Below are 27,982 nucleotides of genomic sequence, written 5' to 3'. Positions count from 1 at the left end.
AAGACTGAGCTTAACTCCACTTCCCTGAGTCTAGAGTGTGGATTGTACACAGTGACTCTCTTCTAGTACCACTAAGTGATGGAATGTCACTTTTGAGATAAGGGTTTCATCTTGGGTTCTCTCTCTCTATTTCTTCCTTTCTTTTCCTCTTTCAGTCATCCATTGCTGTGTGAAGACGTGCCCTAGGAAGCCCTATATAGAGGTCCACATAGTAAGGAACTGAAGCCTCCTACCAACAGCCACAGGAGTAAACTTGGATGCAGAGTCTCCAGCCTCAATGAAGTCTTCAGAGAGACTGCATATAGCCTCAGTGACAACTTGACTACAACCTCATGAAGAACTGTGAGCAAGAATTACTAAATAAGCCTTGTCTGAATTTCTAACATTCAGAAACTGTGTGCTGCTGCTGCTGCTAAGTCGCTTCAGTCATGTCCAGCTCTGTGCGACCCCATAGACGGCAGCCCACCAGGCTCCCCTGTCCCTGGGATTCTCCTGGCAAGAACACTGGAGTGGGTTGCCATTTCCTTCTCCAATGCATGAAAGTGAAAAGTGAAAGTGAAGTCATTCAGTCATGTCTGACTCTTAGCGACCTCATGGACTGCAGCCTACCAGGCTCCTCCGTCCACGGCATTTTCCAAGCAAAAGTACTGGAGTGGGGTGCCATTGAAACTGTGTGAGATTATTATTATTATTATTTTGCTTTCAGTTCACTTCAGTTCAGTTCAGTTGTTCAGTCATATCCGACTCTTTGCGACCCCATGAACTGCAGCACACCAGGCTTCCCTGTCCATCACCAACTCCCAGAGTTTACTCATGTCCATTGAGTTGGTGATGCAGTCCAACCATCTCATCCTTTGTTGTCCCCTTCTCCTCTGCCCTCAATCTTTCCCATCATCAGGGTCTTTTCAAATGAATCGGCTCTTTGCATCAGGTGGCCAAAGTACTGGAGTTTCAGCTTCAACATCCGTCCTTCCAATGAACACCCAGGACTGATCTTCTTTAGGATATTTTGCTTTAGGATGCTAAATTTGGGGATAATTTGTTACATAGCAATAGATAACTAATGCAACCCCTGAATTTATCTCCAATCAGACCTCTACTTTGAACTCCAGACTTGTATATCCAACTGCCTACTTGCTATCTCTACCTAAATGTCTAACAGACATCTTGAACTCAACATGTTTAAAACTAAACTCCTGCTCTTTGCTCTCATCCCTCCAAGTTCAACATAACTTTCTGGCACCAGTTGCTATGTTTCTCAGGCTCGTTATTAAGTCTTAGCGAAATACTTGACTTCTGTCTTTTATACTCCTTCCGCAATCTACTAGGGAATTCTTTGACTCTACTTAAAAACTATATCCTGAGTTGATCACTTCTGACCAACTCACTACTACCATTCTGGGACTGCTGCTGCTGCTGCTGCTAAGTTGCTGCAGTCATGTCCAACTCTGTGCGACCCCATAGACGGCAGCCCACCAGGCTCCGCCGTCCCTGGGATTCTCCATGCAAGAACACTGGAGTGGGTTGCCATTGCCTTCTCCAACACATGAAAGTGAAAAGTGAAAGGGAAGTCACTCAGTCATGTCCGACTCTTCGCAGCCGCATGGACTGCAGCCTACCAGGCTCCTCCGTCCATAGGATTTTCCAGGCAAGAGTACTGGAGTGGGGTGCCAATGCCTTCTCAGATTCTAGGACTAGTTAACCTCATTTCATTGCAAGAAACTCCCTATTGTCTTTCAGTTTCTATCCTTGTCTCCCTCCCAGTCCCAATAACTCCCTCCCAATAACTCCCAGTGTATATTCTCAACACAGAAGACAGTTATCCTTTAAAAATGTATCCTTATCCTTTAAACACTTGAGTCAAATTTCCAGCTTAGATAGTAGTGGAGTGGCTTGTACTGGACTAACCTTACTGCAGTTAGAAATTATTAACCCTGGATAGAATATTTTTTTAAAAAGCAGTTAAATCCCTCTCAGCGCCTGCCTATTCTGGATTAGCACTGGTGCATAATCCAAAGTAGGCGGACGCTGAGAGGGATTTAACGTTTGAAAGAAGGTTACCATACTGCGTAACAGCCACATTTACAAGGCTCTTCTCCTCAGGGCAATACCCAATTAATGTGTGGTGCAGTTGGATAAAACTAAGCGGGAGCCACTGTTATACTGACTTGTAATTTTATGAGAGGTAGAAACTATCAGAGTGACTGGAAATTAACAGGAGAGAACCCAGAAAAGAAGCGACAGGGTTGATTTCAAAACTCCCAGCAAACCTGTGGACAATTTCCTGAAATTCATATATAGAAAGCATTACATTAAGAAGTCCAGACGAAATCAATAGCATGATGGCTGAAAAAGTTAAACATAGGTTTTAGCTTCTTGATCCTTTTACTGAGTCCTGCCAAGTAAAAGGGCTCTTATAAATACCTCAGACTTTCCACTGAAACTCAGGAAATTCCCCATATTAGATACAAATACTATTTTCCCCCGATTGCCCCAAGTGCTGAGAGCAACATGGAAACAAATATGTCCCGACAAAATATAAAACAAACACTTCAAGAATTCAATGTGATGATCAGCCAGTAATTTAACTATTAGAAAAAGTAATCATCACTTCTCATAGGAATAAAACAGAATTTGGAGCTTCAATTCACAACAGATGTGCAATACAAATTTTATTATATATAGGAAAATATGAGTTATTGGCAAGGATGAAAGCAATCAATATCAATAGACCACTGATAATTAGTCAACACTTAACAGTAAAAGACATTTAAGTATCTATGATAAGGACTTAATTTAAAAGGTGGTCATAATGAGAGTGAACAGCTGGAAACTATTGGCAAAGAAATAAAAGCTATAAAAAATCAAGAAGAATTTCTAGAAATGAAAAATTTAGCATCTGAAATAAAAGGGTTCTGTTGTTGAATTTAGTAGAAGATTGGAGTTAGCAGATTAAACGTTTTGACAAGAAGAATAAAAGCTGTCTCGAGATGTTCATATTCTAATCCCTGGAACCTAGGAGCCTATAAATATCTTACTGCGATATTATGATTTATAATATATATTTATATATTTGAACTTTGTCCCAGTTTCTGACTCAGAGCTCCTAAGAGTCTTGGAATTTCCTAAATGATAAGAGTGATAAGGGTGAAATGGATATCTTTCGTTATTCATAACAAACCCCTTTCTACCACACCTGAGTTTGTATCACTGAGGTGAACTTAGAAAAGCCCCTTGGTAACCTAAGGATGGGGGCTGGTTACCAGGGGAACCAACCTTGATAAGAGAGTTGAAACTTTTGGTCCTAGGGTCTGACCTTAAAACTCAACATTCAGAAAACTAAGATCATGGCGTCTGGTCCCATCACTTCATAGCAAATAGATGGGGAAACAGTGGAAACAGTGTCAGACTTTATTTTGGGGGTCTCCAAAATCACTGCAGATGGTGATTGCGGCCATGAAATTAAAAGATGCTTGCTCCTTGAAAGAAAAGTTATGACCAACCTAGACAGCATATTAAAAAGCAGAGATATACTTTGCTAATAAAGGTCCATCTAGTCAAAGCTATGGCTTTTCCAGTAGTCATGTATAGATGTGAGAGTTGAACTATAAAGAAGGCTAAGCACTGAAGAATTGATACTTTTGAACTGTGGTGTTGGAGAAGACTCTTGAGAGTCCCTTGGACTGCAAGGAGATCCAACCAGTCCATCCTAAAGGAGATCAGTCCTGGGTGTTCATTGGAAGGACTGATGCTAAAGCTGAAACTCCAGTACTTTGGCCACCTGATGCAAAGAACTGACTCATTTGAAAAGACCCTGATGCTGTAAAAGACTGAAGGTGGGAGGAGAAGGAGACGACAGAGGATGAGATGGTTGGATGACATCACCAACTCAATGAAGATGAGTTTGAGTAAACTCTGGGAGTTGGTGATGGACACGGAGGGCTTGTGTGCTGCAGTCCATGGGATCACAGAGTCAGACACAACTGAGTGACTGAACTGAATTGAACTGAGGGTCTGACCTCTTGGGAGGGGATAAGGGCTAGAGACTGAGTTAATCTCCCAACAGTCAATGATTTAAGTCATCATGCATACATGATGGAAGCTCTGGAAAAATCCACAAGGATGAGGTCCAGAGAATCTTCAGGTAAGTAAACTCGTGAAAGTTCTAGGAGAGTGGTATGCCCAGAGAAGACATGGAAGCTCCTTGATCCTTTCCCGCATACCTTGCCTGAGGCATCTCCTCCACCTGGCTGAGTTATATTTTTTATAATATGTTTTTAAAATAAAATTTTGTAATCTAGTAAGTAAAACATATTCCTGAGTTTTTTGAGCCACTCTAGCAAACTAATCAAGCCTGAGGTCCTGGGAACCTTTGGACTGTAGTTAGCTGGTCAGAACCATAGGGAACAAGAAATCTGCACTTGCAGTTGGCATTTGAAATGGCGGGGGGCATTCTTGGAGGACTGAGCCCTTATGGAATCTGATACTATCTCCAGGCAGGTAATGTCGGAATTGAGTTAAATTGTAGGACACCTGGCTAATGTCACAGAATTGCTTGGTGTGTAGAAGCTCCAAGGGGGGCACCCCTCACCCTCCCAACATATTTGGTGACCAGAAGTATTGAGTGTGAGTAATATTAAAGAAGTCGCACAGGAGGAAGTGACTTTCTCCTTTACAGTAACTTTTCATGTCAAAAGGATTTTTGCATGTGGAATTACAACTACAAACTTCAAAACAGACATCCTGAATTATCTACATGGTCCCCATGTAACTGTATGTGCCTTTAAAAGTGGAAGTAGGTCATAGACTTGAGAAAATGGAAGAAGACAGGAAAGATTTGAAATGTGAGAGACACATCACCAAATTTTGATGGATTTGAAGATTGAGAAAGGAGATCACATGCTAAGGCAGGTAGGGAACCTGTAAAGCTGGGAATGACCCTCAGCTGACAGTTTGCAAAAAGACAGGGACCTCAGTTTTAGAAACATAAGGAACTGAACTCTGTTCATAACTTACATGGATTTACCTAGAGGTTCCATAAAAGGATACAGCTTTGCTGACATGTTGATTGCAGCCTGGTGAAACCCATGTCAGATATTAGACCTACAGAATAGACCTGTAGGATAATACATGTATGTGAGTCTAAGCCTCTAAATTTGTGGTAATTTGTTATGGCACCAATTGAAAACTAACACAAAAGGGTCAATAATAAGCTTCAAAATAGATAAATGTATAAAAAAAGAAGGGGACAGATAATTACTTTTTCTAGCATTGGCCAAAAATTCCCCAAATTTGTTCAACAAGATAAACTTACAGGACCAAAAAGCTTGAATAACTCCTTATATGCATATGCTAAAATCATAAATCTTTTAGAAGAAAGTACAGGAGAGTATTTTTGTGACCTGAGAACATAGGTAAGGATTTCTTAAGACAAAAATACACTAAACATGAAAGAAAATAATCATAAATACACTTCATCCAAATGAATGTATTTTGCTTATTAAAATACACAAATAAGAGGGAAAAGTCAAATTATGGACTGAAAGAATATGTTTGCAATACATAAATCCAACAAAGAAATTACATCCAGGATATTTAAAGAATTCCTTCAGGCCTTAAGAAGCTAAATAACCCTTTAAAAAAGAGTAAAGGAATTAAATAGATATCTCACAAAGGAAGATACATGATAGTGAAAAGTATATGAGAAGGTGCTGACATGACAAATTATTAGGGAAATTCAAATTAAATCACAATGATTTACATTATACATCAACCAAAAAAATCTGTAGCCCACCAGGCTCCTCTGTTCATGGAATTCTCCAGGAAAGAATACTGGAGTGGGTTCCCATTTCCTTTTCCAAGGGATCTTCCTGAGCCCGGGATCGAAACCAGGTCTCCTGGCATTGCAGGTGGAGTCTTTATCATCTGAGCCACCAAAATATGGTTGGCACCCACTAATCTGGTCTAAAGTTCTAATTTTACAGTTAAGGAAACTTTTACAAAGAAAGGCAAAATTTCTTTGCCGAGATTATGCAACTGGTAATTTAAACTCTATGAAATTGACATTTTTTGTAGGTTAAAAAATTAATAATGGTGACTTCACATAGTTAAAAAGAATAATAGTATGCTTGGTCTTCACACATCTAAGGACGGGTCTTTCTAGTTGGCCATGCTTTTTGCTGGATATAGAAAACAAAATACTTTCCGAAAGATTCTCCAATGATAGATACTCTGTTAAATTGCAGCATTTTCTTGATAGCCACGACCCTCACATATGGTCACACTCATGGTGCAAGGCACACTCACTGTTCATGTATTCCACAATGCAAGTGGTAGCATCATCACATTCTGTGTTGGAAAAAAAAATATTACATCCATACTTTCTCGAGCTTGTTTCTTTTCCTTGATATTTGACATTAATATTCATTAATTATTGCTATCCCCAATTACTTATACTGAATAACCCTCTAAATCTTTTCAAATGCCTTTCTGTTTGATATTTCTCATTTTTACAGTCCTAGTGACCTGCTTGTCCTGCTTGTCGCTTTCCTGTTTGTAGCTATTTTTCTTGCATAGCTCTCTATCCCTCTCTGCCTTCTCCTTCATGAGACTAATGCCATCTGCTCTTATGCTCTTCTCTCCATGATCAATGTCATCAAAGTGAACCCTATCCAGCCTTAATGTAAATTTATAAATTAATTTGTTTATATAAAGTAATTCTTATCTGAAGTACATAAGCAGAAACAAAAAGCAAGAATGTGATCTCTAGGTGCTCATTTTTTTTCTTAAGTATTTCTGAATATGTAGATAGTTGGATGTGATTTGAATTATATTTTAAAGGCTATTTGATTTTTATATGTGCGTATATGGCTGAACTGATATGTTGTTCCATTACAGTTTTCTAGAAGCAGCATAGGGGAGAAGAAAACTAGGAAAACAGAGTATATACCAGAAGGAAAGTTACAGATAGGATCTAAACATGTATTTAGAAGAAGGCTGATTAACTTCATTATGTGGAAGAAAGATCAGCAAACATGCAGAGATGTTTAGTCATACTAGCAACAGTCTCCCACTGTGGCTAGGATGCCAATAATAGCTTTAGCTGAGAGCCTCTTTCATTCAGAAAACACTACTACTAATTCTGACATGCATTCCAATATGTAACTTTATCATAGGTGTATAAGTCTTATTTTGGGGGAAAAAACTAAAAAAACAATATTGGGTAAAAATGTGATCTATTTTTTTTTATTTCTGTTTTAAGTTAAACTGCTAGAATTTACCAGAAAAAATAGGACCAATTTGATGTTTTATCGATTTAGAAATATCATACTTTCTCAGACTTTACATGCTATGCTTTGATGGCCTGGATGCTGGGTGCTATATTTCAGCACAAAGCCTTAATAACACTCTTGGGGGTAGAAGGTTATTGCTGTTTGTTTGTTTATCATTTTTTCCTGACTAGAAAGTCAATATAGATATGTGCATTTTGTTGCAGGTTACCAACTACAGGCTGAAAATAGTTTTGTAAGACAGAGTTTGTTTATTTTTCTTCTTTCTTCCTTCCATCAAGATCCAGCATAGATAACAAACATTTGAAAAGAAAATAACTGGGGAAAGAAAATAACCATGAAGCTTTTTTTTTTTTTTTTAATATATATAAAAGGTTGAAAAAATCCCCCTTGTGATTTTTTATGGAACTTAATGGTAACTTTTGTTTAAATTCATGGATTTATTAGAAATTACTAACTGGGTGTTCAGATCCAGTGCTTTATTTTTATAAGAATTTTATCTACATTCCATTCACTCATGAAAAACACGTTTTCCTAACTCATCTACTTTAACAGTAGGACTAAAAATGCCTTAGGATAGGAAAGTGAGAACTGAGAAGGGCTCTGCCTAAAAGGAGATTTCGGTTGGCATACTGTTCAGCAAGACATAGATTAAGATGGCCAGACATCCAGATTGTCTTTTCCAATTGTAATTCAATTCACTTTAACAACTAGTTTTCTAATGGTCTAAAAATTATAAGACATTGGATTGGATTGGGCAGGAAATAAACATATGGGATATCCTTCTTCCCCTAAGTAGTTTACTTTGGTTGGGTTTGGGGGAGGCAATAAACCTTGTGCATATGTAGCTGTTGTAGGAAGCAGGAGTAAGTGGGTTTTGTTAAGGAGCTATCAGTATGGTGCTATAATGTAACAAGCCCAAATAAATGTCATTCATTTAGGATTGAGGGCGTTATTAAGCCTTTAAGGAGGGAGCTATTTTTGAAATAAACATTGGAAGAAAAAAGTTTTTAAAAGCAGAGAAATGCATGTCAGAAGGAGGGAAAATCGTGAACCAAATGCAGTTTTAATTTGCCAGCAAGTAGTAGTAGTGTCAGTTGCTCAGTCGTGTCCGACTCTTTGCGACCCCATGGACTATATAGCCCACCAGGTTCCTCTGTCCATGGGATCCTCCAGGCAAGAATACTGGAGTGCGTGGTCATTCCCTTCTCCAGTGCCAGCAAGTAGGGGGATTATAAAGGGTTTTGACAGAGATTGGATTGTGTTTTAGGCAATGACTTTTAAGATGAAGTTCAAACAAACACTTCAGCAGATGACATAGAATTCCATGGGTATTTCTTTATTTGGTGAAATGTAATAAAGTCTTCGGAGAAGGCAATGGCACCCCACTCCAGTACTCTTGCCTGGAAAATCCCATGGGCAGAGGAGCCTGGTAGGCTGCAGTCCATGGGGTCTCTAAGAGTCGGACAAGACTGAGTGACTTCAACTTCACTTTTCACTTTCATGCACTGGAGAAGGAAATGGCAACCCACTCCAGTGTTCTTGCCTGGAGAATCCCAGGGACGGGGGAGCCTGGTGGGCTGCCGTCTACAGGGTCGCACAGAGTCGGACACGACTGAGGCAACTTAGCAGCAGCAGCAACAAGGTCTTAATATAAATCTCTTTATAATCTGGATTCAATCTATTTACCACTCCCCCTTCCCCATACACCAAGATTAAAAGTAGAACCTAGGGAAATTCTAAAATATAAAGGATGAACATAGAATTATAAGTTGAAAAAATGGCTGAGAAGAAACAACAGTATAAAAAAAATATGGAGGAAATAAACTAAGATAGAATGATGTAAGAACATATACTTTTCAGCTTAGAATAATCCTGACACCAAAGCTAGAAAAGGACAATAACAAATAAAATTGCCAGTCAATGTTCTTTATCAACACAGACTAAAAATTCTGAGTTGAGTCATATATAACTGGAAATCAGTTATATATAGAAAGAAAAATGACCAAGCAAAGTTTATTCCAGGAAAGAAAGGATGGTTTAAAGTTTGAAAATTGATCAGTATAATTCATCACATTAATAGTATATAATGGTCTCAATAGATGCAGAGAAATACTTGATAAAATTCAACACCCATTTATGATAAAAACTCTCAGCAAACCAGAAATTTAAGGTCACTTTCTTAATCCAACAAAGAATATCTGCAGTTCAGAAACTTGCTACAGCCATTTGAAAAGTATTTTCATGGAATGACTTGGGGCAGGGGGTAAAGCCTGTCTAAAAAGGAATGAGAATAAGAGCATTCAATGTGACTTATTTACAAGGCTTGGCTACAATGGGGAAAAGGGTGATAGTCCCAGGAAGATATTACAAAGGTGCTTTTTGGATTTTATTATTTTTGGTATTTTGAAAACTAGGGAAAATGAACTATTCATCATTATCTAAATAGAGAAACCAGAGATCAAATTGCCAACATCCACTGGATCATTGAAAAAGCAAGAGAGTACCAGAAAAAACATGTATTTCTGCTTTATTGAGTACGCCAAAGCCTTTGACTGTGTGGATCACAATAAACTGTGTAAAGTTCTGAAAGAGATGGGAATACCAGAACACCTGACCTGCCTCTTGAGAAACCTGTATGCAGGTTAGGAAGTAACAGTTATTACTGGACATGTTACTGGACATATAACAACAGACTGGTTCCAAATAGGGAAAGGAGTACGTCAAGGCTGTATATTGTCACCCTGCTTATTTAACTTCTATGCAGAGTACATCATGAGAAACGCTGGGCTGGAAGAAGCACAAGCTGGAATCAATATTGTCGGGAGAAATACCAATAACCTCAGATATGCAGATGACACTACCCTTATGGCAGAAAGTGAAGAAGAACTAAAGAGCCTCTTGATGAAAGTGAAAAAGTAGAGTGAAAAAGTTGGCTTAAAGCTCAACATTCAGAAAACGAAGATCATGGCATCTGGTCCCATCACTTCATGGGAAATAAATGGGGAAACAGTGGAAACAGTGTCAGACTTTATTTGTGGGGGCTCCAAAGTCACTGCAGATGGTGATTGCAGCCATGAAATTAAAAGATGCTTACTCCTTGGAAGGAAAGTTAAGACTAACCTAGACAGCATATTAAAAAGCAGAGACATTACTTTGTTAACAAAGTTCCATCTAGTCAAAGCTATGGTTTTTCCAGTGTCATGTATGGATGTGAGAGTTGGACTGTAAAGAAAGCTGAACACCGAAGAATTGATGCTTTTGAACTGTGTTGTTGGAGAAGACTCTTGAGAGTCCTTTGGACTGCAGGGACATCCAACCAGTCCATCCTAAAGGAAATCAGTCTTGGGTGTTCATTGGAAGGACTGATGTTAAATGAAACTCCAGTACTTTGACCACCTCATGTGAAGAGCTGACTCACTGGAAAAGACCCTGATGCTGGGAGGGATTGAGGGCAGGAGCAGAAGGGGACAACGGAGGAGGAGATGGTTGGATGGCATCACCAACTCGATGGACATGGGGTTTGGTGGACCCTGGAATTTCCTGATGGACAGGGATGCCTGGTGTGCTGCAGTTCAAGGGGTCACAAAGAGTCAGACACAACTGAGTGACTGAACTGAACTGAAATAGACCCATGAAGTTTTACTCACTGTGTTTTGCATATTGTGTATATCTAGAGAGTGAAAGTGAAAGTCACTTAGTTATGTCTGACTCTTTGCAACCCCATGGATTATACAGTCTATGGAATTCTCCAAGCCAGAATACTAGAGTGGGTAGCTGTTCCCTTCTCCAGGGGATCTTTCCAACCCAGGGATTGAACCCAGGTCTCCTACATTGCAGGCAGATTCTTTACCAGCTGAGCCACCAGAGAAGCCTGGTGTATATCTGGGGATTAACAGAAAAGAGATGCACACTTAAAGGATTTAACTGGAGAGAGCTAAATATTTGGACTCTTGAAAGATATACAGGGACTTGTGGTATTAGAATGTTTTACCACCCCTAGATCTAAAGTTGTAACAGAATTATGTAGTCCAACAAGATTAGTATTCTGAATTCTCTTTCTTCCCACCCTCTGTTATCTTCCAGGCATCTGCCATTGGCTGATCCTAACAGAAAACAAAGGGCAAGGAATCCTGGTTAATGTAGTCCATAGGAGTTACTATTGTAAGTCACATAGAGATGGGCAGGAAGAGATCTGAAGAGGCCAATGAAGACTAGTTAGCACATATATGTTCTAGTCTAACTGTTATGCCCTTCCCTACTTTTCTATCTTGCAAAATCCTCTTTTCTCTTTAAGGCTCAATCCATAAGAAACGTTCTATATGGACTCACAGTGCTTCCCAAGCAAGGACAGGTGATTTCTCTTCTATTTGTATTTATGCATCTGTTGCAAAGACTATTTATTAGTGCAAGTACATGACAGACACAGTCTTAACCTGTATTATTTATCTCATTTACCCAAATAATCTTTTAAGGTAGATAGAAAGCAATGGCAACCCACTCCAGTACTCTTGCCTGGAAAATCGCATGGACGGAGGAGCCTGGTGGGCTGCAGTCCATGGGGTCGCTAAGAGTCGGATACGACTGAGCATCTTCACTTTCACTTTTCACTTTCATGCATTGGAGAAGGACATGGCAACCCATTCCAGTGTTCTTTCCTGGAGAATCTCAGGGATGGGGGAGTCTCGTGGTCTGCCGTCTATGGGGTCGCACAAAGTCAGACACGATTGAAACGACGCAGCAGCAGCAGCAGCAGCAGCAGCAGCATAGCCATTTAACCTCAAGGAATCCTAGGCTTAGCAGGTTAAATAACTTGTCCAAATGTACTTAGCTGGTGACTGGCAGTTTGTTCATACTACCTCCATCACTCCATGCTCCCATAATGCTTTGTGTGTAGATCAGATAAAGCATTTACCACATTCTATTTTCTGAAATTCAAGCAAGAAAATCATACTTGTGGCAAATGATCACAGAATGTCAACAGTCAAGCTGCTCATCCTGGTGCCTTTAATCACTAGTAATTGTTTGAGTTTCTGTAGGACGAGATCCTGGACAGGGTTCATATCTGGTATCTGTCCCAGTGACAAATGAAATGATAGCAGAGCATAGAGTCAGAGTTCTACTTTATTAGGCAGGTATACTTCTGTTGCAAATGATAAAATCCTCCTTAATGTAGTTTTTTTTTTTTAAATTAAGTTTATTTTATTTTTAAACTTTACATAATTGTATTAGTTTTGCCAAATATCAAAATGAATCCGCCACAGGTATACATGTGTTCCCCATCCTGAACCCTCCTCCCTCCTCCCTCCTCATACCATCCCTCTGGTCGTCCCAGTGCACCAGCCCCAAGCATCCAGTATCGTGCATCGAACCTGGCCTGGCATCTCGTTTCATACATGATATTTTACATGTTTTACCCCAATGTTCATCACAGCACTGTTTATAATAGCCAGGACATGGAAGCAACCTAGATGTCCATCAGCAGATGAATGGATAAGAAAGCTGTGGTACATATACACAATGGAGTATTACTCAGCCATTAAAAAGAATACATTTGAATCAATTCTAATGAGGTGGATGAAACTGGAGCCTATTATACAGAGTGAAGTAAGCCAGAAGGAAAAACACCAATACAGTATACTAACACATATATATGGAATTTAGAAAGATGGTAACAATAACCCTGTGTACGAGACACAAAAGAGACACTGATGTATAGAACAGTCCTTAATGTAGTTTAAGCAACAAAAGAAAATATATTCGTCCATGTAGCTAGCAAGGCCAAAATGAACCTGACTTCAGTTCAGTTCAGTTCAGTCGCTCAGTTGTGAACCTGACTTAAATGTACATAAATAAATCTAAGGGCTCAAGGGTTCATACAATTTTTCAGGGTTTTTTCTCCTTGCCAATCTCTCTGTTTTACTTTTTTATCTTTTTCCTGACTATTGCTCAATTTTCTTCTGACAAGTTTTCTCTGCTGCCACTGGTAGCCTTTGCTTTAGATGGCCCCTCCTTAGTACATCTAGCTGTAAGAGAATGTCTTTCCAATATCCATTTATCAATTTAAGAAGGCATTTGTTTGGTCTTGCTTATTTGTTAAATGCTTACCCCAGGGTTAATCACTGTGATAGAGAAACTGGTCCCATTAACTGGTCATCATGTTTGAGATATAAGTCCACTGCTAAGGATGGGAAAGGAACTTACTGTAGGATGCTAGAAAAATAATGAGATTTAATGGGAAATGTGCTGGGTAGTCTACCCAAATAACTATCACAATCTTTTCCCAATCTTCTTGCCAAATCTATTTTCAAATTAAGTGTATTCTTCTTTCAAAACATGTTTTTGCTTTTTCTTTGTGTGCCAGTTCTATCATCAAGTGTTTTAGGACATAATTTGCTCAGTCGTGTCTGACTCTTTGCAACCCCATGAACCACAGCACGCCAGGCCTCCCTGTCCATCACCAACTCCAGGAATCTGCCCAAACCCATTTCCATTGTGTTGGTGATGCCATCCAACCATCTCATCCTCTGTCATCTCCTTCTCCTCCTGCCCTCAATCTTTCCCAGCATCAGGGTTTTTTCAAATGAGTCAGTTCTTTGCATCAGATGGCCAAAGTATTGGAGTTTCAGCTTCAACATCAGTCCTTCCAAGGAACACCCAGGGCTGATCTCCTTCAGAATGGACTGGTTGGATCTCTTTGCAATCCAAGGGACTCTCAAGAGTCTTCTCTAACACCACAGTTCAAAAGCATCAATTCTTTGGTGCTCAGCTTTCTTCACAGTCCAACTCTCACATCCATACATGACCACTGGAAAAACCATAGCCTTGACTAGATGGACCTTTGTTGGCAAAGTAATGTCTCTGCTTTTGAATATGCTATCTAGGTTGGTCATAACTTTCCTTCCAAGGAGTAAGTGTCTTTTAATTTCATGGCTGCAGTCACCATCTGCAGTGATTTTGGAGCCCCTCAAAATAAAGTCATCCACTGTTTCCACTAGCATGAGTCTAATTATTAAAAGTAGGATATTTTCACCCTTGTGAAAAATCTTTCTCACTATAGTTAGTTCAGCACAGTGAATCTGTATTGCAGTTTATCCATATTGTCAGACTCTTAAAAGCACAAGAATAGCTTCATATTGAATGATGTTTTATAATGGTCTCTACTGTTTTTCAGGCTGACATAAGATGTATCTGACAACCCACTGACATGTATCTGACATGTATCCAAATTACTTTTATCCTCTGCCAGCTGTATCAATATTTCTTAAACTTTTGGGGTCAATAAGAATCTGATGAAAGCTGAGGACTCACTCCCTAGAAAAATGTACATATAAACATACCATGATTTTTTTTTATAGAATACTATGGAGTTCACTGGGGAAGGCAATGGCACTCCACTCCAGTATTCTTGCCTGGAAAATCCCATGGACGGAGAAGCCTGGTAGGCTGCAGTCCATGGGGTTGCTAAGAGTCGGGCACGACTGAGCGACTTCACTTTCACTTTTTACTTTCATGCATTGGAGAAGGAAATGGCAACCCACTTCAGTATTCTTGCCTGGAGAATCCCAGAGACGGAGGAGCCTAGTGGGCTGCCGTCTACAGGGTTGCACAGAGTTGGACACAACTGAAGTGACTTAGCAGCAGCAGCAGCATGGAGCTCACATATCTCTAAGATAGAGAATAGCTTTTGATGTGAGGAAAACAAAGCAGACATATGCACATAGAGTTGGTACCTTGATGAGGAGTACACAGTGTTTTGTAAGCTTTGTTTTCAAGCCTTCAGAATGTTTAGACGTAAAGCATCGTCAGATTTACACTTTAATTATATTGCTTTGTCTAAAGATAAGAAATGAATTTAAGGTTATTGGAAAGATAGGTGCAAGAGAGATAAGTAAAGAAACTAGTATACATATAAAGGAGGTCAATCAGGCAGGACTTCCTAATTTATTATAAGTAGGGGTTGGGAGAAGGAGAATTCAAGGATGAACCTCAAGCTTCCAAATGGATTATGGTGACATTAACAGACTACCAAAATCACTGCAGATGGTGATTGCAGCCATGAAATTAAAAGACGCTTACTCCTTGGAAGAAAAGTTATGACCAACCTAGATAGCATATTCAAAAGCAGAGACATTACTTTGCCAACAAAGGTCCGTCTAGTCAAGGCTATGATTTTTCCAGTAGTCATGTATGGATATGAGAGTTGGACTGTGAAGAAAGCTGAGTGCTGAAGAATTGATGCTTTTGAACTGTGGTGTTGGAGAAGACTCTTGAGAGTCCCTTGGACTGCAAGGAGATCCAACCAGTCCATTCTAAAGAAGATCAGTCCTGGGTGTTCTTTGGAAGGACTGATGCTAAAGCTGAAACTCCAGTACTTTGGCCACCTCATTCGAAGAGTTGACTCATTGGAAAAGACTCTGATGCTGGGAGGGATTGGGGCAGGAGGAGAAGGGGACAACAGAGGATGAGATGGCTGGATGGCATCACTGACTTGATGGACGTGAGTTTGAGTGAACTCTTGGAATTGGTGACAGACAGGGAGGCCTGGCGTGCTGCAGTTCATGGGGTTGCAAAGAGTCGGACATGACTGAGCGACTGAACTGAACTGAGACTAGAAATAGTAGAGGAGGAGCAATTTGGTGATTTATGGTGACCTTTGTCAAATCGCTGAAATTTAAGTTACATGAGTTAAGGTTAGATAGTTGGACATATATAGGATCTATGTTTATGATGACAATCTGGAATTCTTCTGCAGGACAGTGTTTCTAAACCTTAACACACAGAAGAGTCACTTAGAAACTCTATGGAAACAGATTGCTGGGTCCTACTCTCAGAGTTTTTGATTCAGTAGGTCTGGGGTAAGGCTGGAAAATATTTTATCTTCTAATAGCCTCCCAGGTGATACTGGTGCTGTTCTGGATATCTGGAAGACCACACTGGAAAATACTGATGTAGAAGACCTTTGTTGTTTTCAGTTTCTATCCAACTTTTTATTTTCTTGTTACAGCATCCCTTTCAGTGCCGCCAACATCCTTTGGGAAATTGCTTCTCTCTTACTCCAGCCATTCTATTCTTGTTTTTCTGCCTATGTTCATTCATGTATGATTACACACAGAGAGATACATCTATATAGAAAACCATTTTCTTAGAAACAATAAAATGGTGGCTGTCAGGGGCTGGGGACAGGGTGGGATAGGCGATATTGGTCAAAGGGTGTGTGTGTGTGTTAGTCACTCATTCGTGTACCACTCTTTGCGATCCCATGGACTGTAGCCCACCAGGCTCCTCTGTCCATGGGATTCTCTGGGCAAGAATACCAGAGTGGGCTGCCATTTCCTTCTCCAGGGGATCTGCCCGTCTCAGGGGTTGAATCTGGGTTTCCTGCTTTGCAGGAAGATTCTTTCCTCTCTGAGCCACCAGGGAAGCCCTGGTCAAAGGGTAAAACATTCTATTATGTAAGTTCTGAGGATCTAATGTACAGCTTGGTGACTTTAGTTTAACATAAGGTATTGTTTATGTCAAAGTTGCTAAGAGTAGATCTTATATCTTCTCACCACCAAGAAAAAGAAGTTGACTGTGCAAGATGATAGATGTGTTAATTATCTTCTTTATCTTGGTAATCATTCCACAATGTATATAATTCAAATCATCTCATTGTACACTTTAAATATATATGTTTATATTTGTCAATTACACCTCAATAAAGTTGGGGGAAAAAAGAAGAGAATGAAACCACCACACAGGAAAAGCTAGAAACAGAGAAGGAGAACAAAAGAGAAGAGAAAACAAAGTACAGAAAAGAATTTCCCATTCATCCCTCAAGCTGGGTCCAGCGCTTGCCTTCCCAATTACTTGAGCAATAAATTCTCTCTTTAAGTCAGCTAGAATGTGTTCCTGTAACTTTCTATGAGAAAGTCCCAATATATTTTCCTTTTATTTTTTTAAAAGACTTTTTGAGATTCCGATTCCCATTTGTGGTATCTGGTTAGTAAAGCAAGTTGTAAATGTTCTTTGTTTAAAAAATTCAATAATGTTTGCTGCTGCTACTGCTAAGTCGCTTCAGTCGTGTCCAACTCTGTGTGACCCCATAGATGGCAGCCCACCAGGCTCTGCCATCCCTGGGATTCTCCAGGCAAGAACACTGGAGTGGGTTGCCATTTCCTTCTCCAATGCATGCAAGTGAAAAGTGAAAGTGAAGTCGCTCAGTTGCGTCCGACTCGTAGCGACCCCATGGACTGCAGCCTACCAGGCTCCTCCATCCATGGGATTTTCTAGGCAAGAATACTGGAGTGGCTTGTCATTGCCTTCTCATGTTTATATTTTCCCAAATCAAATAAAATCAATATAATTCAAAGTCTATTTGCAAAGTTCAGTTTTTGTTCTTGTTGCTTCAACTTTAGCACAGACCACAGCTGGGTTATAAGGCATTTTACTGATTTGGTTACCTTAAAATAAACACCAATCTAAGTAGAATTAGCCATAGAATATGCACTGGCATGGGCTGTGTTGAATGGTTTCTACTCTGATGGTGGTGGTGTTATCATTACTGATTTAGAGGGACACAGTCAGGTTTCTGTCTTGTAATATTTTGCAAGCAGTTCTGCTTTCACAAGTTCAGTTGCTCTTACTATTTTTCTTTTATTATAATAAAATTAATAGGAAGGAGACCACCTGAGGCACATTAATTAATAGTTAAGAGAAAAATTTTGACCTATTTTCCTTCTTCATTCCTCCAACTGGATAGATAATATGTTTTCACTAATAAAACTGAGCCTGCTGCAATGCTGTATGTAATGTGAATTACCTTTCTGTGGGGAGCCAGGAGAACTTAGTGTAACATGCAAAATCTCTGGAGAATACCAGATCTTGTTTTTGTTTCTCCTTGAATTCTCTCTCTGGTGTGCCTTGTGGTCTTTAGAGGGATTCTAAAGCATCTGGATATTGTGGAAAAGGAAAAAAAACCAGATTAGCAATGACTTGATGAAGTTTGTTTCACTTCTTATATTGCTAACTGTGCAAAATTGTTAATGTGTCTCTTTACTATTTCTGGTCTCTTCAATATCTTTGTGACAGTTGAAGAAGAAAGACAAATGCCCATGATTCATCTTGTTCAGATAGAATATTTCTAATATTAAAAGAAAAGTAGAATATTACCTTTTGATGAGGCCTACTGGTCCAGAGACAAACAGGACCTTAATAATCTATCATTATTGAATGAAGATAATAAATGACATTTCTCTTATTCTCAAGACATCATTTTAACAGAAACTTTGGAGGAAGGGGTTACTTTATATCCACAGGGGAGAAATTATTATTTTTTTTAATTGAGAGTTAGGTATAAACCCTGAAACTGTTATTCTCTAGTTATTTTATTAACTTACAGATGCATGAAGCTCTTCCAAGCCTATTTAATTTGTGCCTGTGACTTCTCTTTAAGAGCAAGGACAGATAGTGCACATTTCTTGGATATAGCACAAACAGGATCTTATTTCATTTGTTAGTTGAGTAGAAGCTGAACAGAGCTTTTTTTGGAGAATATAAAACAGAGTTTCCCACTGAGCTAACCTCATTTTCTAGGATTGTACCATTGCCCTCACCATATGTCCGGCTGCATTATTATAAAGACATCCAACTGCTGAGGTTATTTCTGTTTCTAGTAAATAGATGCTAGTTATATTTCTAAAAATGTCCTTATGCAAGTTAAATTTTCTTATGAAAGAATGATCAGAACTAATGTACACTGATTTTGATCATGTAAATTCAATTAGAGGAAATGACATATAAAAAAGAGAAGGATGGGGCAGTGGTTAGGGGTACTAGAGAGATAGATTGGAGTACAATATGAATGTTAGGCTAGGGAATTTGGAATTAATTCCAGTACCGTGGAACTCCTTATAGTAGTTGGCGTGGGTCTCTGGATATCATTGCAGATTCAAACTAAAGCCATATGTGAAGGTTTTTTTTTTTTTTTGTGAGAACTTCTACTGCCAGCACCATTATCAAGCTTTGTGTCTGATGTGAGAGATGTGAGGGTGGAGAGGGGGCTGTCTCCTCTTTAGCCAAAGATTATTTCATTTCAGATCCTTTGTTTCCATTCAGATAGCCCCTCCATCCATCCTCCTGCCAGCCTCTGTCTGATATATGCAGTTATTGTAAGCCAACTTTCTCTTGCAGCAGGCTCCTACAATTTTCTCATAAACATAGTGCATGGAAGCAGCATAACCTGTTTTTGAAGCATTGTACACATGCGAAGTATACATCAAGAAAAAGACTAGTAATCAAGAGTTGCAGTTCTAGAGTCACAATGCATTGGGTCAGTTCTATGTTCTGATCATTTACTTGCCATGTGACTCAGAAAATGACTTAACCTCCTTCAGTCTTTGTAAAATGAGGATAGTGTATGGATCTCATATGATTATTTCAAAGTGTTAATGCATTAGCACCTGTGAAGCACTGATAACCCTGCACAATACAAAGTAATGTCTCAATAGATGTCTGAAATATTTTTATAGGTTTTGACCTGATTAGAGTCCTAATCAGTTAACATGCTGCTGCTGCTAAGTTGTTTCAGTTGTGTCCGACTCTGTGCAACCCCATGGCCAGCAGCCCACCAGGCTCCCCTGTCCCTGGGATTCTCCAGGCAAAAATACTGGAGTTGGTTGCCATTTCCTTCTCCAATGCATGCAAGTGAAACGTGAAAGTGAAGTCGCTCAGTCATGTCCAACTCCTAGTGACCCCATGGACTGCAGCCTACAAGGCTCCTCTGTCCATGGGATTTTCCAGGCAAGAGTAATGGAGTTAATACGAGTGAATGGAAAAAGCAAGGGGTTTTTAGTCAAGTGAATGTGACTTAAAATCTTGGCTCTGCTGCTACCAGCTGTGTGAACTTGGGCCTCTTTGAGCCCACCTTCATATCAAAGAATTGCTCAGCAGGCAGACTCAGCCTCCAAGTAATAGAATGTCCTACTTGAAATGGCTTAACGAATAAGGAAAGAAGTTCTACCTTGTGTAACCTGCAGTCCAAGGGGATGGAGGTGCAGTGTGTCACTTAACTATTTTCTTACTACTCTTTGGCTTCAGCCTTTCTCTCCCTGTCAATTTTGTTCTCAGTCTGGCTCCTCTCATGGTCCCAAGTTGGTGGCTGGGGCAACTTGGGCAAGATGCTCCCTTTTCCTACCTAAAATGAGAAAGAGAGATTCTTAGCTAATCATGAAATACAAGTTCTTCCTTTTACCCTTCTGAATCATTTTAGGGCACATAGCCACCGTTAGACCAATCACAAGAGTCAGAAAATTAGCATAGAATAATTAGAATCTTCCTTTAGAACAGATGAAGATAGAAATCTGAAAAAAAATCGGAGTTCTATTTGGAAAAATGAAAGGGAAATGGATATTGCATGGGCAACTAGGTATGTTCATCACAATTTGTTTTTAATATTAAATAAGACAATATAATGTCATTTAATATTAAATCAGATAGCATAGTGTTATATTAAATAAGATGCTATTTAATATTGAATAAGATAAGTAACATGTATATCATAGCACCCAACTGCAGTACCAAAATGCTAGTTCTTTTCTTTCTGTTGTAATTTTCTTATTCAATAACACTTCTTAAACTGAGGCTTTATCTGGCATTGATAAAGTTGGCATTTTCAACTGATTAGTTGAAAATAAGGAAGGTGGGGGAGCTGAAGGGAGAGACTTAAGAGGAGTTAGAACAAGTTACAAGATTATTATAGTACTTCAGGTAAGATGTAATAAATCCCAAACCATGGAGGAGACAAACTGGAAGATAGTGATAAATGTGAAAATATTATGAAGCTACAGTTCATAGGATTGGTGAATGACTGGTGATAGGAGATGGATGGTAGGAAAGGAGGTAGTTTTAAGATTTTGAATCTGGTTGCCAGGAAGAATGCCAGTATCTTTAATACAGAGAGAAGAGCTGGTTTAGGGGAAGCAGGATGACTTTGGTTCATGTTGTCTTAGGTCTTCAGAGGTCTGGCAGATATCCAAGCAGATAATTAATGAGATTATTAGTTTAGTGTGGAGGCTAGACCCTTTGGTTCATTCAGATAGGGGTGTTAGACAATGAAATTTCAGGAAGGATTGTGCACATCTAAATGAAATGATTAAGCAAAGGAGTTAAGGAATGGCTACATCTATAAATAGAAAGAGAATGATCAAAGAGAATGTCAAAAAACAGATATGACCCAATAATAGATGCTGCTGCTGCTGCTAAGGCGCTTCAGTTGTGTCCGACTCTGTGCGACCCCACAGACGGCAGCCCACCAGGCTCCGCCCTCCCTGTGATTCTCCAGGCAAGAACACTGGAGTGGGTTGCCATTTCCTTCTCCAATGCATGAAAGTGAAAAGTGAAAGTGAAGTCGCTCAGTCGTGTTCAACTCTATGCGACCCCATAGACAGCAGCCTACCAGGCTCCTCTATCCATGGGATAACTTATTTCAAATAAAGGGGTATTCAACAATGTTTAATGCACAGATGTTTCAGGAGTTTAAAAACAGAGAAAAGACACAGGACTCAGTGATTAGAAGGTCAATACTACCTTTGAATAAGCAAATTCAATAACATCAGTAATGAAAGTTCAGAAACTTGGGGTCATCAGAAAAAGACTACGGAAATAGCTGCTCTTTCAAAAACTTGGTGGTAAAGTGAGAGTCATGGGGTGGAAAGCACAAGATGCTACTGGATTGAGGGGTTATTTTTGTTTAAATTCAGAGAGAACTGAACAGATTTGTGGGAGAAGAAACAGAATCTGGATAACAGAAAAGACTGAAGATGCAAGGAAAAGGGGCAAGATAGAAGAAAAAGAGGCAATGATAGAACGCCTCTCAAGTTTTAAGAACTTACCACGTGGCAGGCACTGTTAGGATTCCATTTTTCAAAGGCAGAACCTGGGTTTGTGTGATGTTAAATAACTTATGCAGGTTCTTACAATTAAAGGGGTAGAGCCATGCTAGGTGACTACGTGGGATTGCAAACTCCGTGCTCCCTGCTGCAATGTGATTTCAGCCCCTGGAGGAGGGTGGTTAGGGGTCATCCGAAGTACCAGTGAAGAGAGGCATTCACTTTGGCAAAGAGGAGAGGTAGTTCTTTTTCACATCTATTTTTAAAAATTTTTATTGGAGTATAGTTGACTTAAAATTTTGTGTTATTTTCTTCTATATAACAAAGTGAATCAGTTCTACATATATATGTGTGTACATATATATATATATATATATATATATATGCTCTTCAAAATTCTTTTCCTGTATAGCTCATTACAAAAAGTTAAGAAGAGTTCCTGTACTATACAGCAGGTCCTTATTAGTTATTTTATATATAGTAGTGTAGGACAAAGAGAAAAAGAGAAAATGAAGGTGGGGAAGAATTTGAGATGGAGGAGGAGATTGAAAAGTGCAAGCAAAAGTTCCTTAACTTGCTCGTCAGAGCCCTGCCTTCAGAACACAGAGCCAGGAAGATTTCTTAGCTTTAAGAAAATAGGAACATTTCTAATAATCAATGCATAACTTGCCCTTTCACCACCTCTTCGGCCAAATTTAACAGTTGTTACTTATAAAGTTTCTCCTTTAGTACAGAATGAGTTAACATCATCAAAAAGAATTGTAAGAAAGGTATATAAATGGTAAATATAAAAGTTAAACACCTTAAAAATACTCATAGAGTGAGTGACTGAGCCCATGAATACTTAGAATTGGTAAACAGTTGTATATCATTTTACCAGTAGTATGAAGGGATATTATAATAATTGCTATTTTTTTTCATACTTTATTTTACCTAATAACCCTAGTTAGCTGGGCATTTTGGACTATTGCCTCAGGAAAGAGAAACACAGAAGAAAGCAGAGAAAATAGGGCATTAATTCTTAATTTTTGAAGTTTTGAGGCTAGGCCTCTGAAACTGAACAAAAAATTTGGATAATGCAAAATGATGAAAGTGACATAAAGAGCAATAAAATTCTGCCACAATTTGTCTGCCATTGGTGTTGACAGACATCTGTGACATAAAGTGAGATGTGGAGGAAAGGTGGAAGGGAAACCAGGAGTGAGGAGATGCTGTGATCCCTGACAGGATCCGGGGGGAACCACAGCTGCCTGATGGAGATCTGAAGATTGAAGAGCAGAGTACACTTTTAATGGGTTCAACTCAGAGAGGAACTTCTGGCTTAGTGTATCTATAGAGTGTATGTAGACAGATGGATCCACAATTGCTTTTTTATTGTTTCTTGCATTTAACTGGAGTGTAAGACAAATTGAGTGACCACTATATGTGGGAAAGCCCCACAGCAAAGGAAAACAAGTTCCCCCTGTCTGGGGGAACTTAGCTGGCTTTCTCCAGGCTCAGAATGAAGCAGGAAAGACAGAATGACTCCAAAAAGGACTTGTAGAAGTTCACTGAGAGAGAGAGCCAGTTCTGAAGCATGCCAAGAACAAGAGATGACTCAGGATTCTGACATGAACAGATGATGATGCAGAACAAAGCACCTACCTCCTACCCTGGATGGCTCAGTACTGAAAAAATGATTCCTATACCCCTCCCCACCAAATTCACCTTGTGGGTGTTGGTGAATAACCACAGTGACATATCACTGTGAGAATACCCATATAGTAACAAGAGAGTCATTCTTTTCATAAGAATATGATTCGATGTTTACATTTCATAATTTCAAAGGGCTAGAAATAGAAAGTGAAAAAAAGTCAAAGTGTTAGTTGTTCAGTCGTGTCCAACTCTTTGCAACCCCATGTACTGTAGCCCACCAGGCTCCTCTGTCCATGGAATTCTCCAGGCAAGAATACTGGAGTGGGTAGCCATTCTCTTCTCCATGGGATCTTCCTGACCCAGGGATCAAACCCAGGTCTCTTGCATTGCGGGCAGATTCTTCACCGCCTGAGCCAAAATATGTAGCATTTTACTTCAAATGTCTAGTGCTACCTTGAAAGTCAACAATATTATAACCCTTAGTAGCAAAGATGTTTCTAATGTATTAGTATTGCTTGACACACAAAGCTGTTCAGGAAATAGAAAATCCCTGGGTAGGTACATGGATGGATGAGCACATTTTTAAGTGCAAAATGAAAACAGGTTTAAAGTTCTCTAAAGTGATCTCCTCAAAGTCAGGTGTAATCAAGATAAATGGAGAGAATATTTATTTCCTGCCATTTTGAATTATTTTTTCATTGTTTAAGCGGGTAATTATTTCTTAAGAGAATGTAAATTCTTGAGGGCAGAGTTCGGACAAACCAAAGAAGATCTTTATTCAAGCAGATCCTGAAGGCCAGAGTGATAAATATCCAACCCTGCCCAGTCAGTATTGAAAGAAAGAAAGATACGGTTTAAAAGGATGAGAGTGAAATTTTGGAGCCAGAAAAGCAGTACAGGAAGTAGGTGCAAAGGCTTAGGGAACTCAGTGGTGCAAAGCTGCTGGAGAATCTCTTGTGGGGAATGCCAGCTGCAGCATAGAGACATGGTACTATTGACAGTGACTACACCGCACATCTTGTTAGCACACCCATAATTCAAATGCAGAGGAGCTCAGGGTTACAGTTTTGAAAGGTTTACTTTAAAAGGAAATTTTTACTGGAATAAAGCAACTCGATTTTGCATATAATTTGATCTAGTGTGGTAGAAAGATCCCAGAATTTGGAGGTGGAAGGGCACTGTTTGAAGTCTGACCCAGGGAAAACCACCTCTTGACCTATTTCCTTACATGTAAAATGAAGTTCATTATACTTTTTCTACCTTGCAGCATTATGTAGATGACCAAATACAAGAATACATGAGAAAGTATTTTTGAGAGCTATCAAGTGTTATAAAATATTAGTTATTATAATTATTTTTGAAGTTGTAATTTTAAAACTATTAAACTCTCCTAGTTGCCTTAAAAATACAAAGAAAATTACACAAAGTACAGAAAACTTTTCAGAAATCAATGATCTAATCATATGATTACATAATGCTTTTCTGCCTTTCCTTCTCTTTTTTTAGTTATTCCATTAATCAGAATCCTTTTATGAGTAGAGAGGCTGTGGAGAGAATCCCCAGACCCCTGGAGCTTGACCCACAGGCCATCAGAGTCAGGCCCCATTCATATTTTCAGATCCAGCTCCTCCCCTGTCCTGTTAAACAAGTAGCAACTTAGGTCCCAGAATGAAGTAGGCTAGTCATGCCTCCTTGCCTTTAGCACTTACTCTTTCTTCTTTTGGAATACACTTTTTTGGAATCATATTCATTTTGCAAGACCTACTCAGGCATCTCTGAAACTGGAAAATCATAGGTTAAATCAACTACACCTGTAACCTGCCTTCACCTCCCAAGGTCCTTTTAGCTGTTGCTCCAAAAAAACTTTGCTTATCCTCCAAACTGCAGGTAACCTAAACAGAGGGTAGTCAGGAACTTGGAGTCAGCTGTGTCTAGTTAGCCAGCTGTGTCTTGTTAGAACAGAACCACTTTAGGCTGGATAGGCCCCTCCCATCTTCCAACTGCGCATGTGTTAGCGCTGCTCAGTGACCTTTTGAGGTCAAAAGGCTGAAAGATCCGCCCTCTGAGTGCAGTTGTTATGGACCAAGAATGCCGGAATGGGTTGCCATTTCCTTCTCCAAGGGATCTTCACTACCCAGGGATTGAATCTGCATCTCCTGCATTACAAACAGTTTCTCTACTGCTAAGCCACCTGGGAAGCCCCGCTGAGTATGGTAAGTGACTCCATTTTTAAACAAGCATCTGGGAAGAAGCCCTTAGCTTTGTAATGCCTGCACAGAATGATAGTACCTTGGCTTTTTCTTATTTCCAATCACCTTTCTCTAAGCTTCTCATGCTTCTCACACCTCAGACCACCCTGCTTCTTTTTCTCGTGAATATCCCCAGCATGCCCCTCACCTTCCTAGAGGTAGGCCTCAGACTTCAGTGGGTTGATGCAAACCTTGACTTCTTAGCGTTTGGCTTGCTGTGTGCCAGGCAGATGAACCCATTTCAATAATATATCCTCCTCAGCAAAGCTTTTCTGGCAACCTTTATATTTTCCTGCTAACTGTGATGCCCACCTTCCTCTTGCTTATTCTTTGTGTCGGGAAAAGGAGGCCTCCTTTGGAAATCTTTCTCTGCTCTAGTAAGGGTCTGGGTCAGAGCTCCTCTGGAGTAGAGACCGCATTTGGTAAGCTTTTCACCAGAATGTCAGCTCCAAGAGAAGTAAGACTTTGTTTTTATTCTTTGCCTTATCCTTGAAACCTAGAGCAATGCCCTGTATATAGTAGATGCGTACTAAATTCTTGTTGCTCAATAGATGCTCTTTTTAACAGGCTCTGGGGAAAACACTGCTAGTTGAAATTCTTGACTTAAATTAAAATTTGTTATTTTCTATTTTAAGAATTCAGAGTACTTCCATATGGTGGTAAAAATAAATATATTGACTTAAGTGGACTTGTGGACTTTCTTGCACTTTTTTGTCAAGGAAATAATATTCAAATTAATTGGGAATAAAAATGGGTGAATAAATGGATGAATAAAAATTTGTCCTGTGGTTTTACCGTAAGGAATGATTATTACAGGTCCTCACTCCCATCGTGCATTGAAAGCCATAACAAGGGAGAATATGGATAGAACAAGAATTTTCTGTTATGAAGTGAAATAAAACGGTAAAGAGGGAATCATCTTGATAATCCAAGTAAAAAAATCGTTTAGCCTTATTTAGAGGCATATTCCTAGAAAGAAATGTTTTGTGGTTTTGAATCACCATAGGCAATTTTGTTAACTTTTCACTTTCTTTTGTATTTATAAGTTTTAGCTTTGGGTTAATTGTAAAAATCCTCATGATTATTCTTTTAAGAAAAATGATTCTGTGTCTTATTTGGAGTTTAAAAAGTTTTGTTTTTTAGAGCTATGACCACGTGCCATGTTGTTGGCTGTAGAGTTGTTGGGACAGACTTGATCTGACTACAAGGCCTGATAAACCCTTTTATCAAGTGCTGGCAATTCAGTTAAATAGCACCTGTTATCTCTCAAAGAGACACTGCTAAACCGAAATTAACGCTTATGTGACTCTTCCAAGCAACTAATTTCATCAACAAAATTAGATTTCTTGGATGGGTAATTGACACAATCTGGTAACTCAGAGACTTGTCATTAAAAATTAAAAATATAGGGAAACAATATGAACTCAGGTTCTGCCACCAATCCCCTGGCAGTGGAGCATCCAAAGCAAAACTATCTCAAAGAAAGGTCGATAGCAGAATAAAGATCAAAGGGGGGACCTTCACAGAGTTCACCGAGTCTCTCTGGTCTTAGTAGAAGATAACATTCTGATTATTTTTTTCTTATTGTAAAAATTGTTTTACATTTGGGAATGTATAATGTTTGCTTAGAAAATATTGAAAATGTTTTTAGCATTTCTAGAGAGCCAGTAATGAATTTAGCTTTACTTTAATAATAAATGAAAACTTTTTCCAAGTTCCTCAAAACTTCACTACCTGCAAAATTCCAGGAGGTAGTATGACTTTTTTTTTTTTGACCCCTCAATTTTTTCTCATAACAAGAATTATCTTTTCTCATGTGAAATTCTTAAGTATGATGAAAGATTTGTGCCAGAACAGCCAAGGAAAATCTTAAGTTCACAGGGAGAAAAGTTAGTGCTTTTTTATTCTGTGCCTGCCCTCATGTTTTTCTCCCATTTCA

At 39.2% G+C, this 27,982-nt stretch overlaps 1 long non-coding RNA gene across 1 annotated transcript in view; it reads left to right on the top strand.

The window, feature by feature from the left end:
• LOC133253818 (uncharacterized) overlaps positions 1–12,609 on the top strand; it is a 32,557-nt gene extending 19,948 nt beyond the window's left edge. The window contains exon 5 of the long non-coding RNA XR_009738451.1: positions 156–12,609. This is a non-coding gene — a long non-coding RNA (uncharacterized LOC133253818). The remainder of the gene's footprint in view (positions 1–155) is intronic.
• The last annotated feature ends 15,373 nt before the right edge of the window (positions 12,610–27,982 follow it).

This window comes from Bos javanicus, chromosome 9 (genome assembly GCF_032452875.1).
Source record: "Bos javanicus breed banteng chromosome 9, ARS-OSU_banteng_1.0, whole genome shotgun sequence".
Classification (NCBI taxonomy): domain Eukaryota; kingdom Metazoa; phylum Chordata; class Mammalia; order Artiodactyla; family Bovidae; genus Bos; species Bos javanicus.
This window is presented reverse-complemented; position numbering and strand designations above follow the sequence as displayed.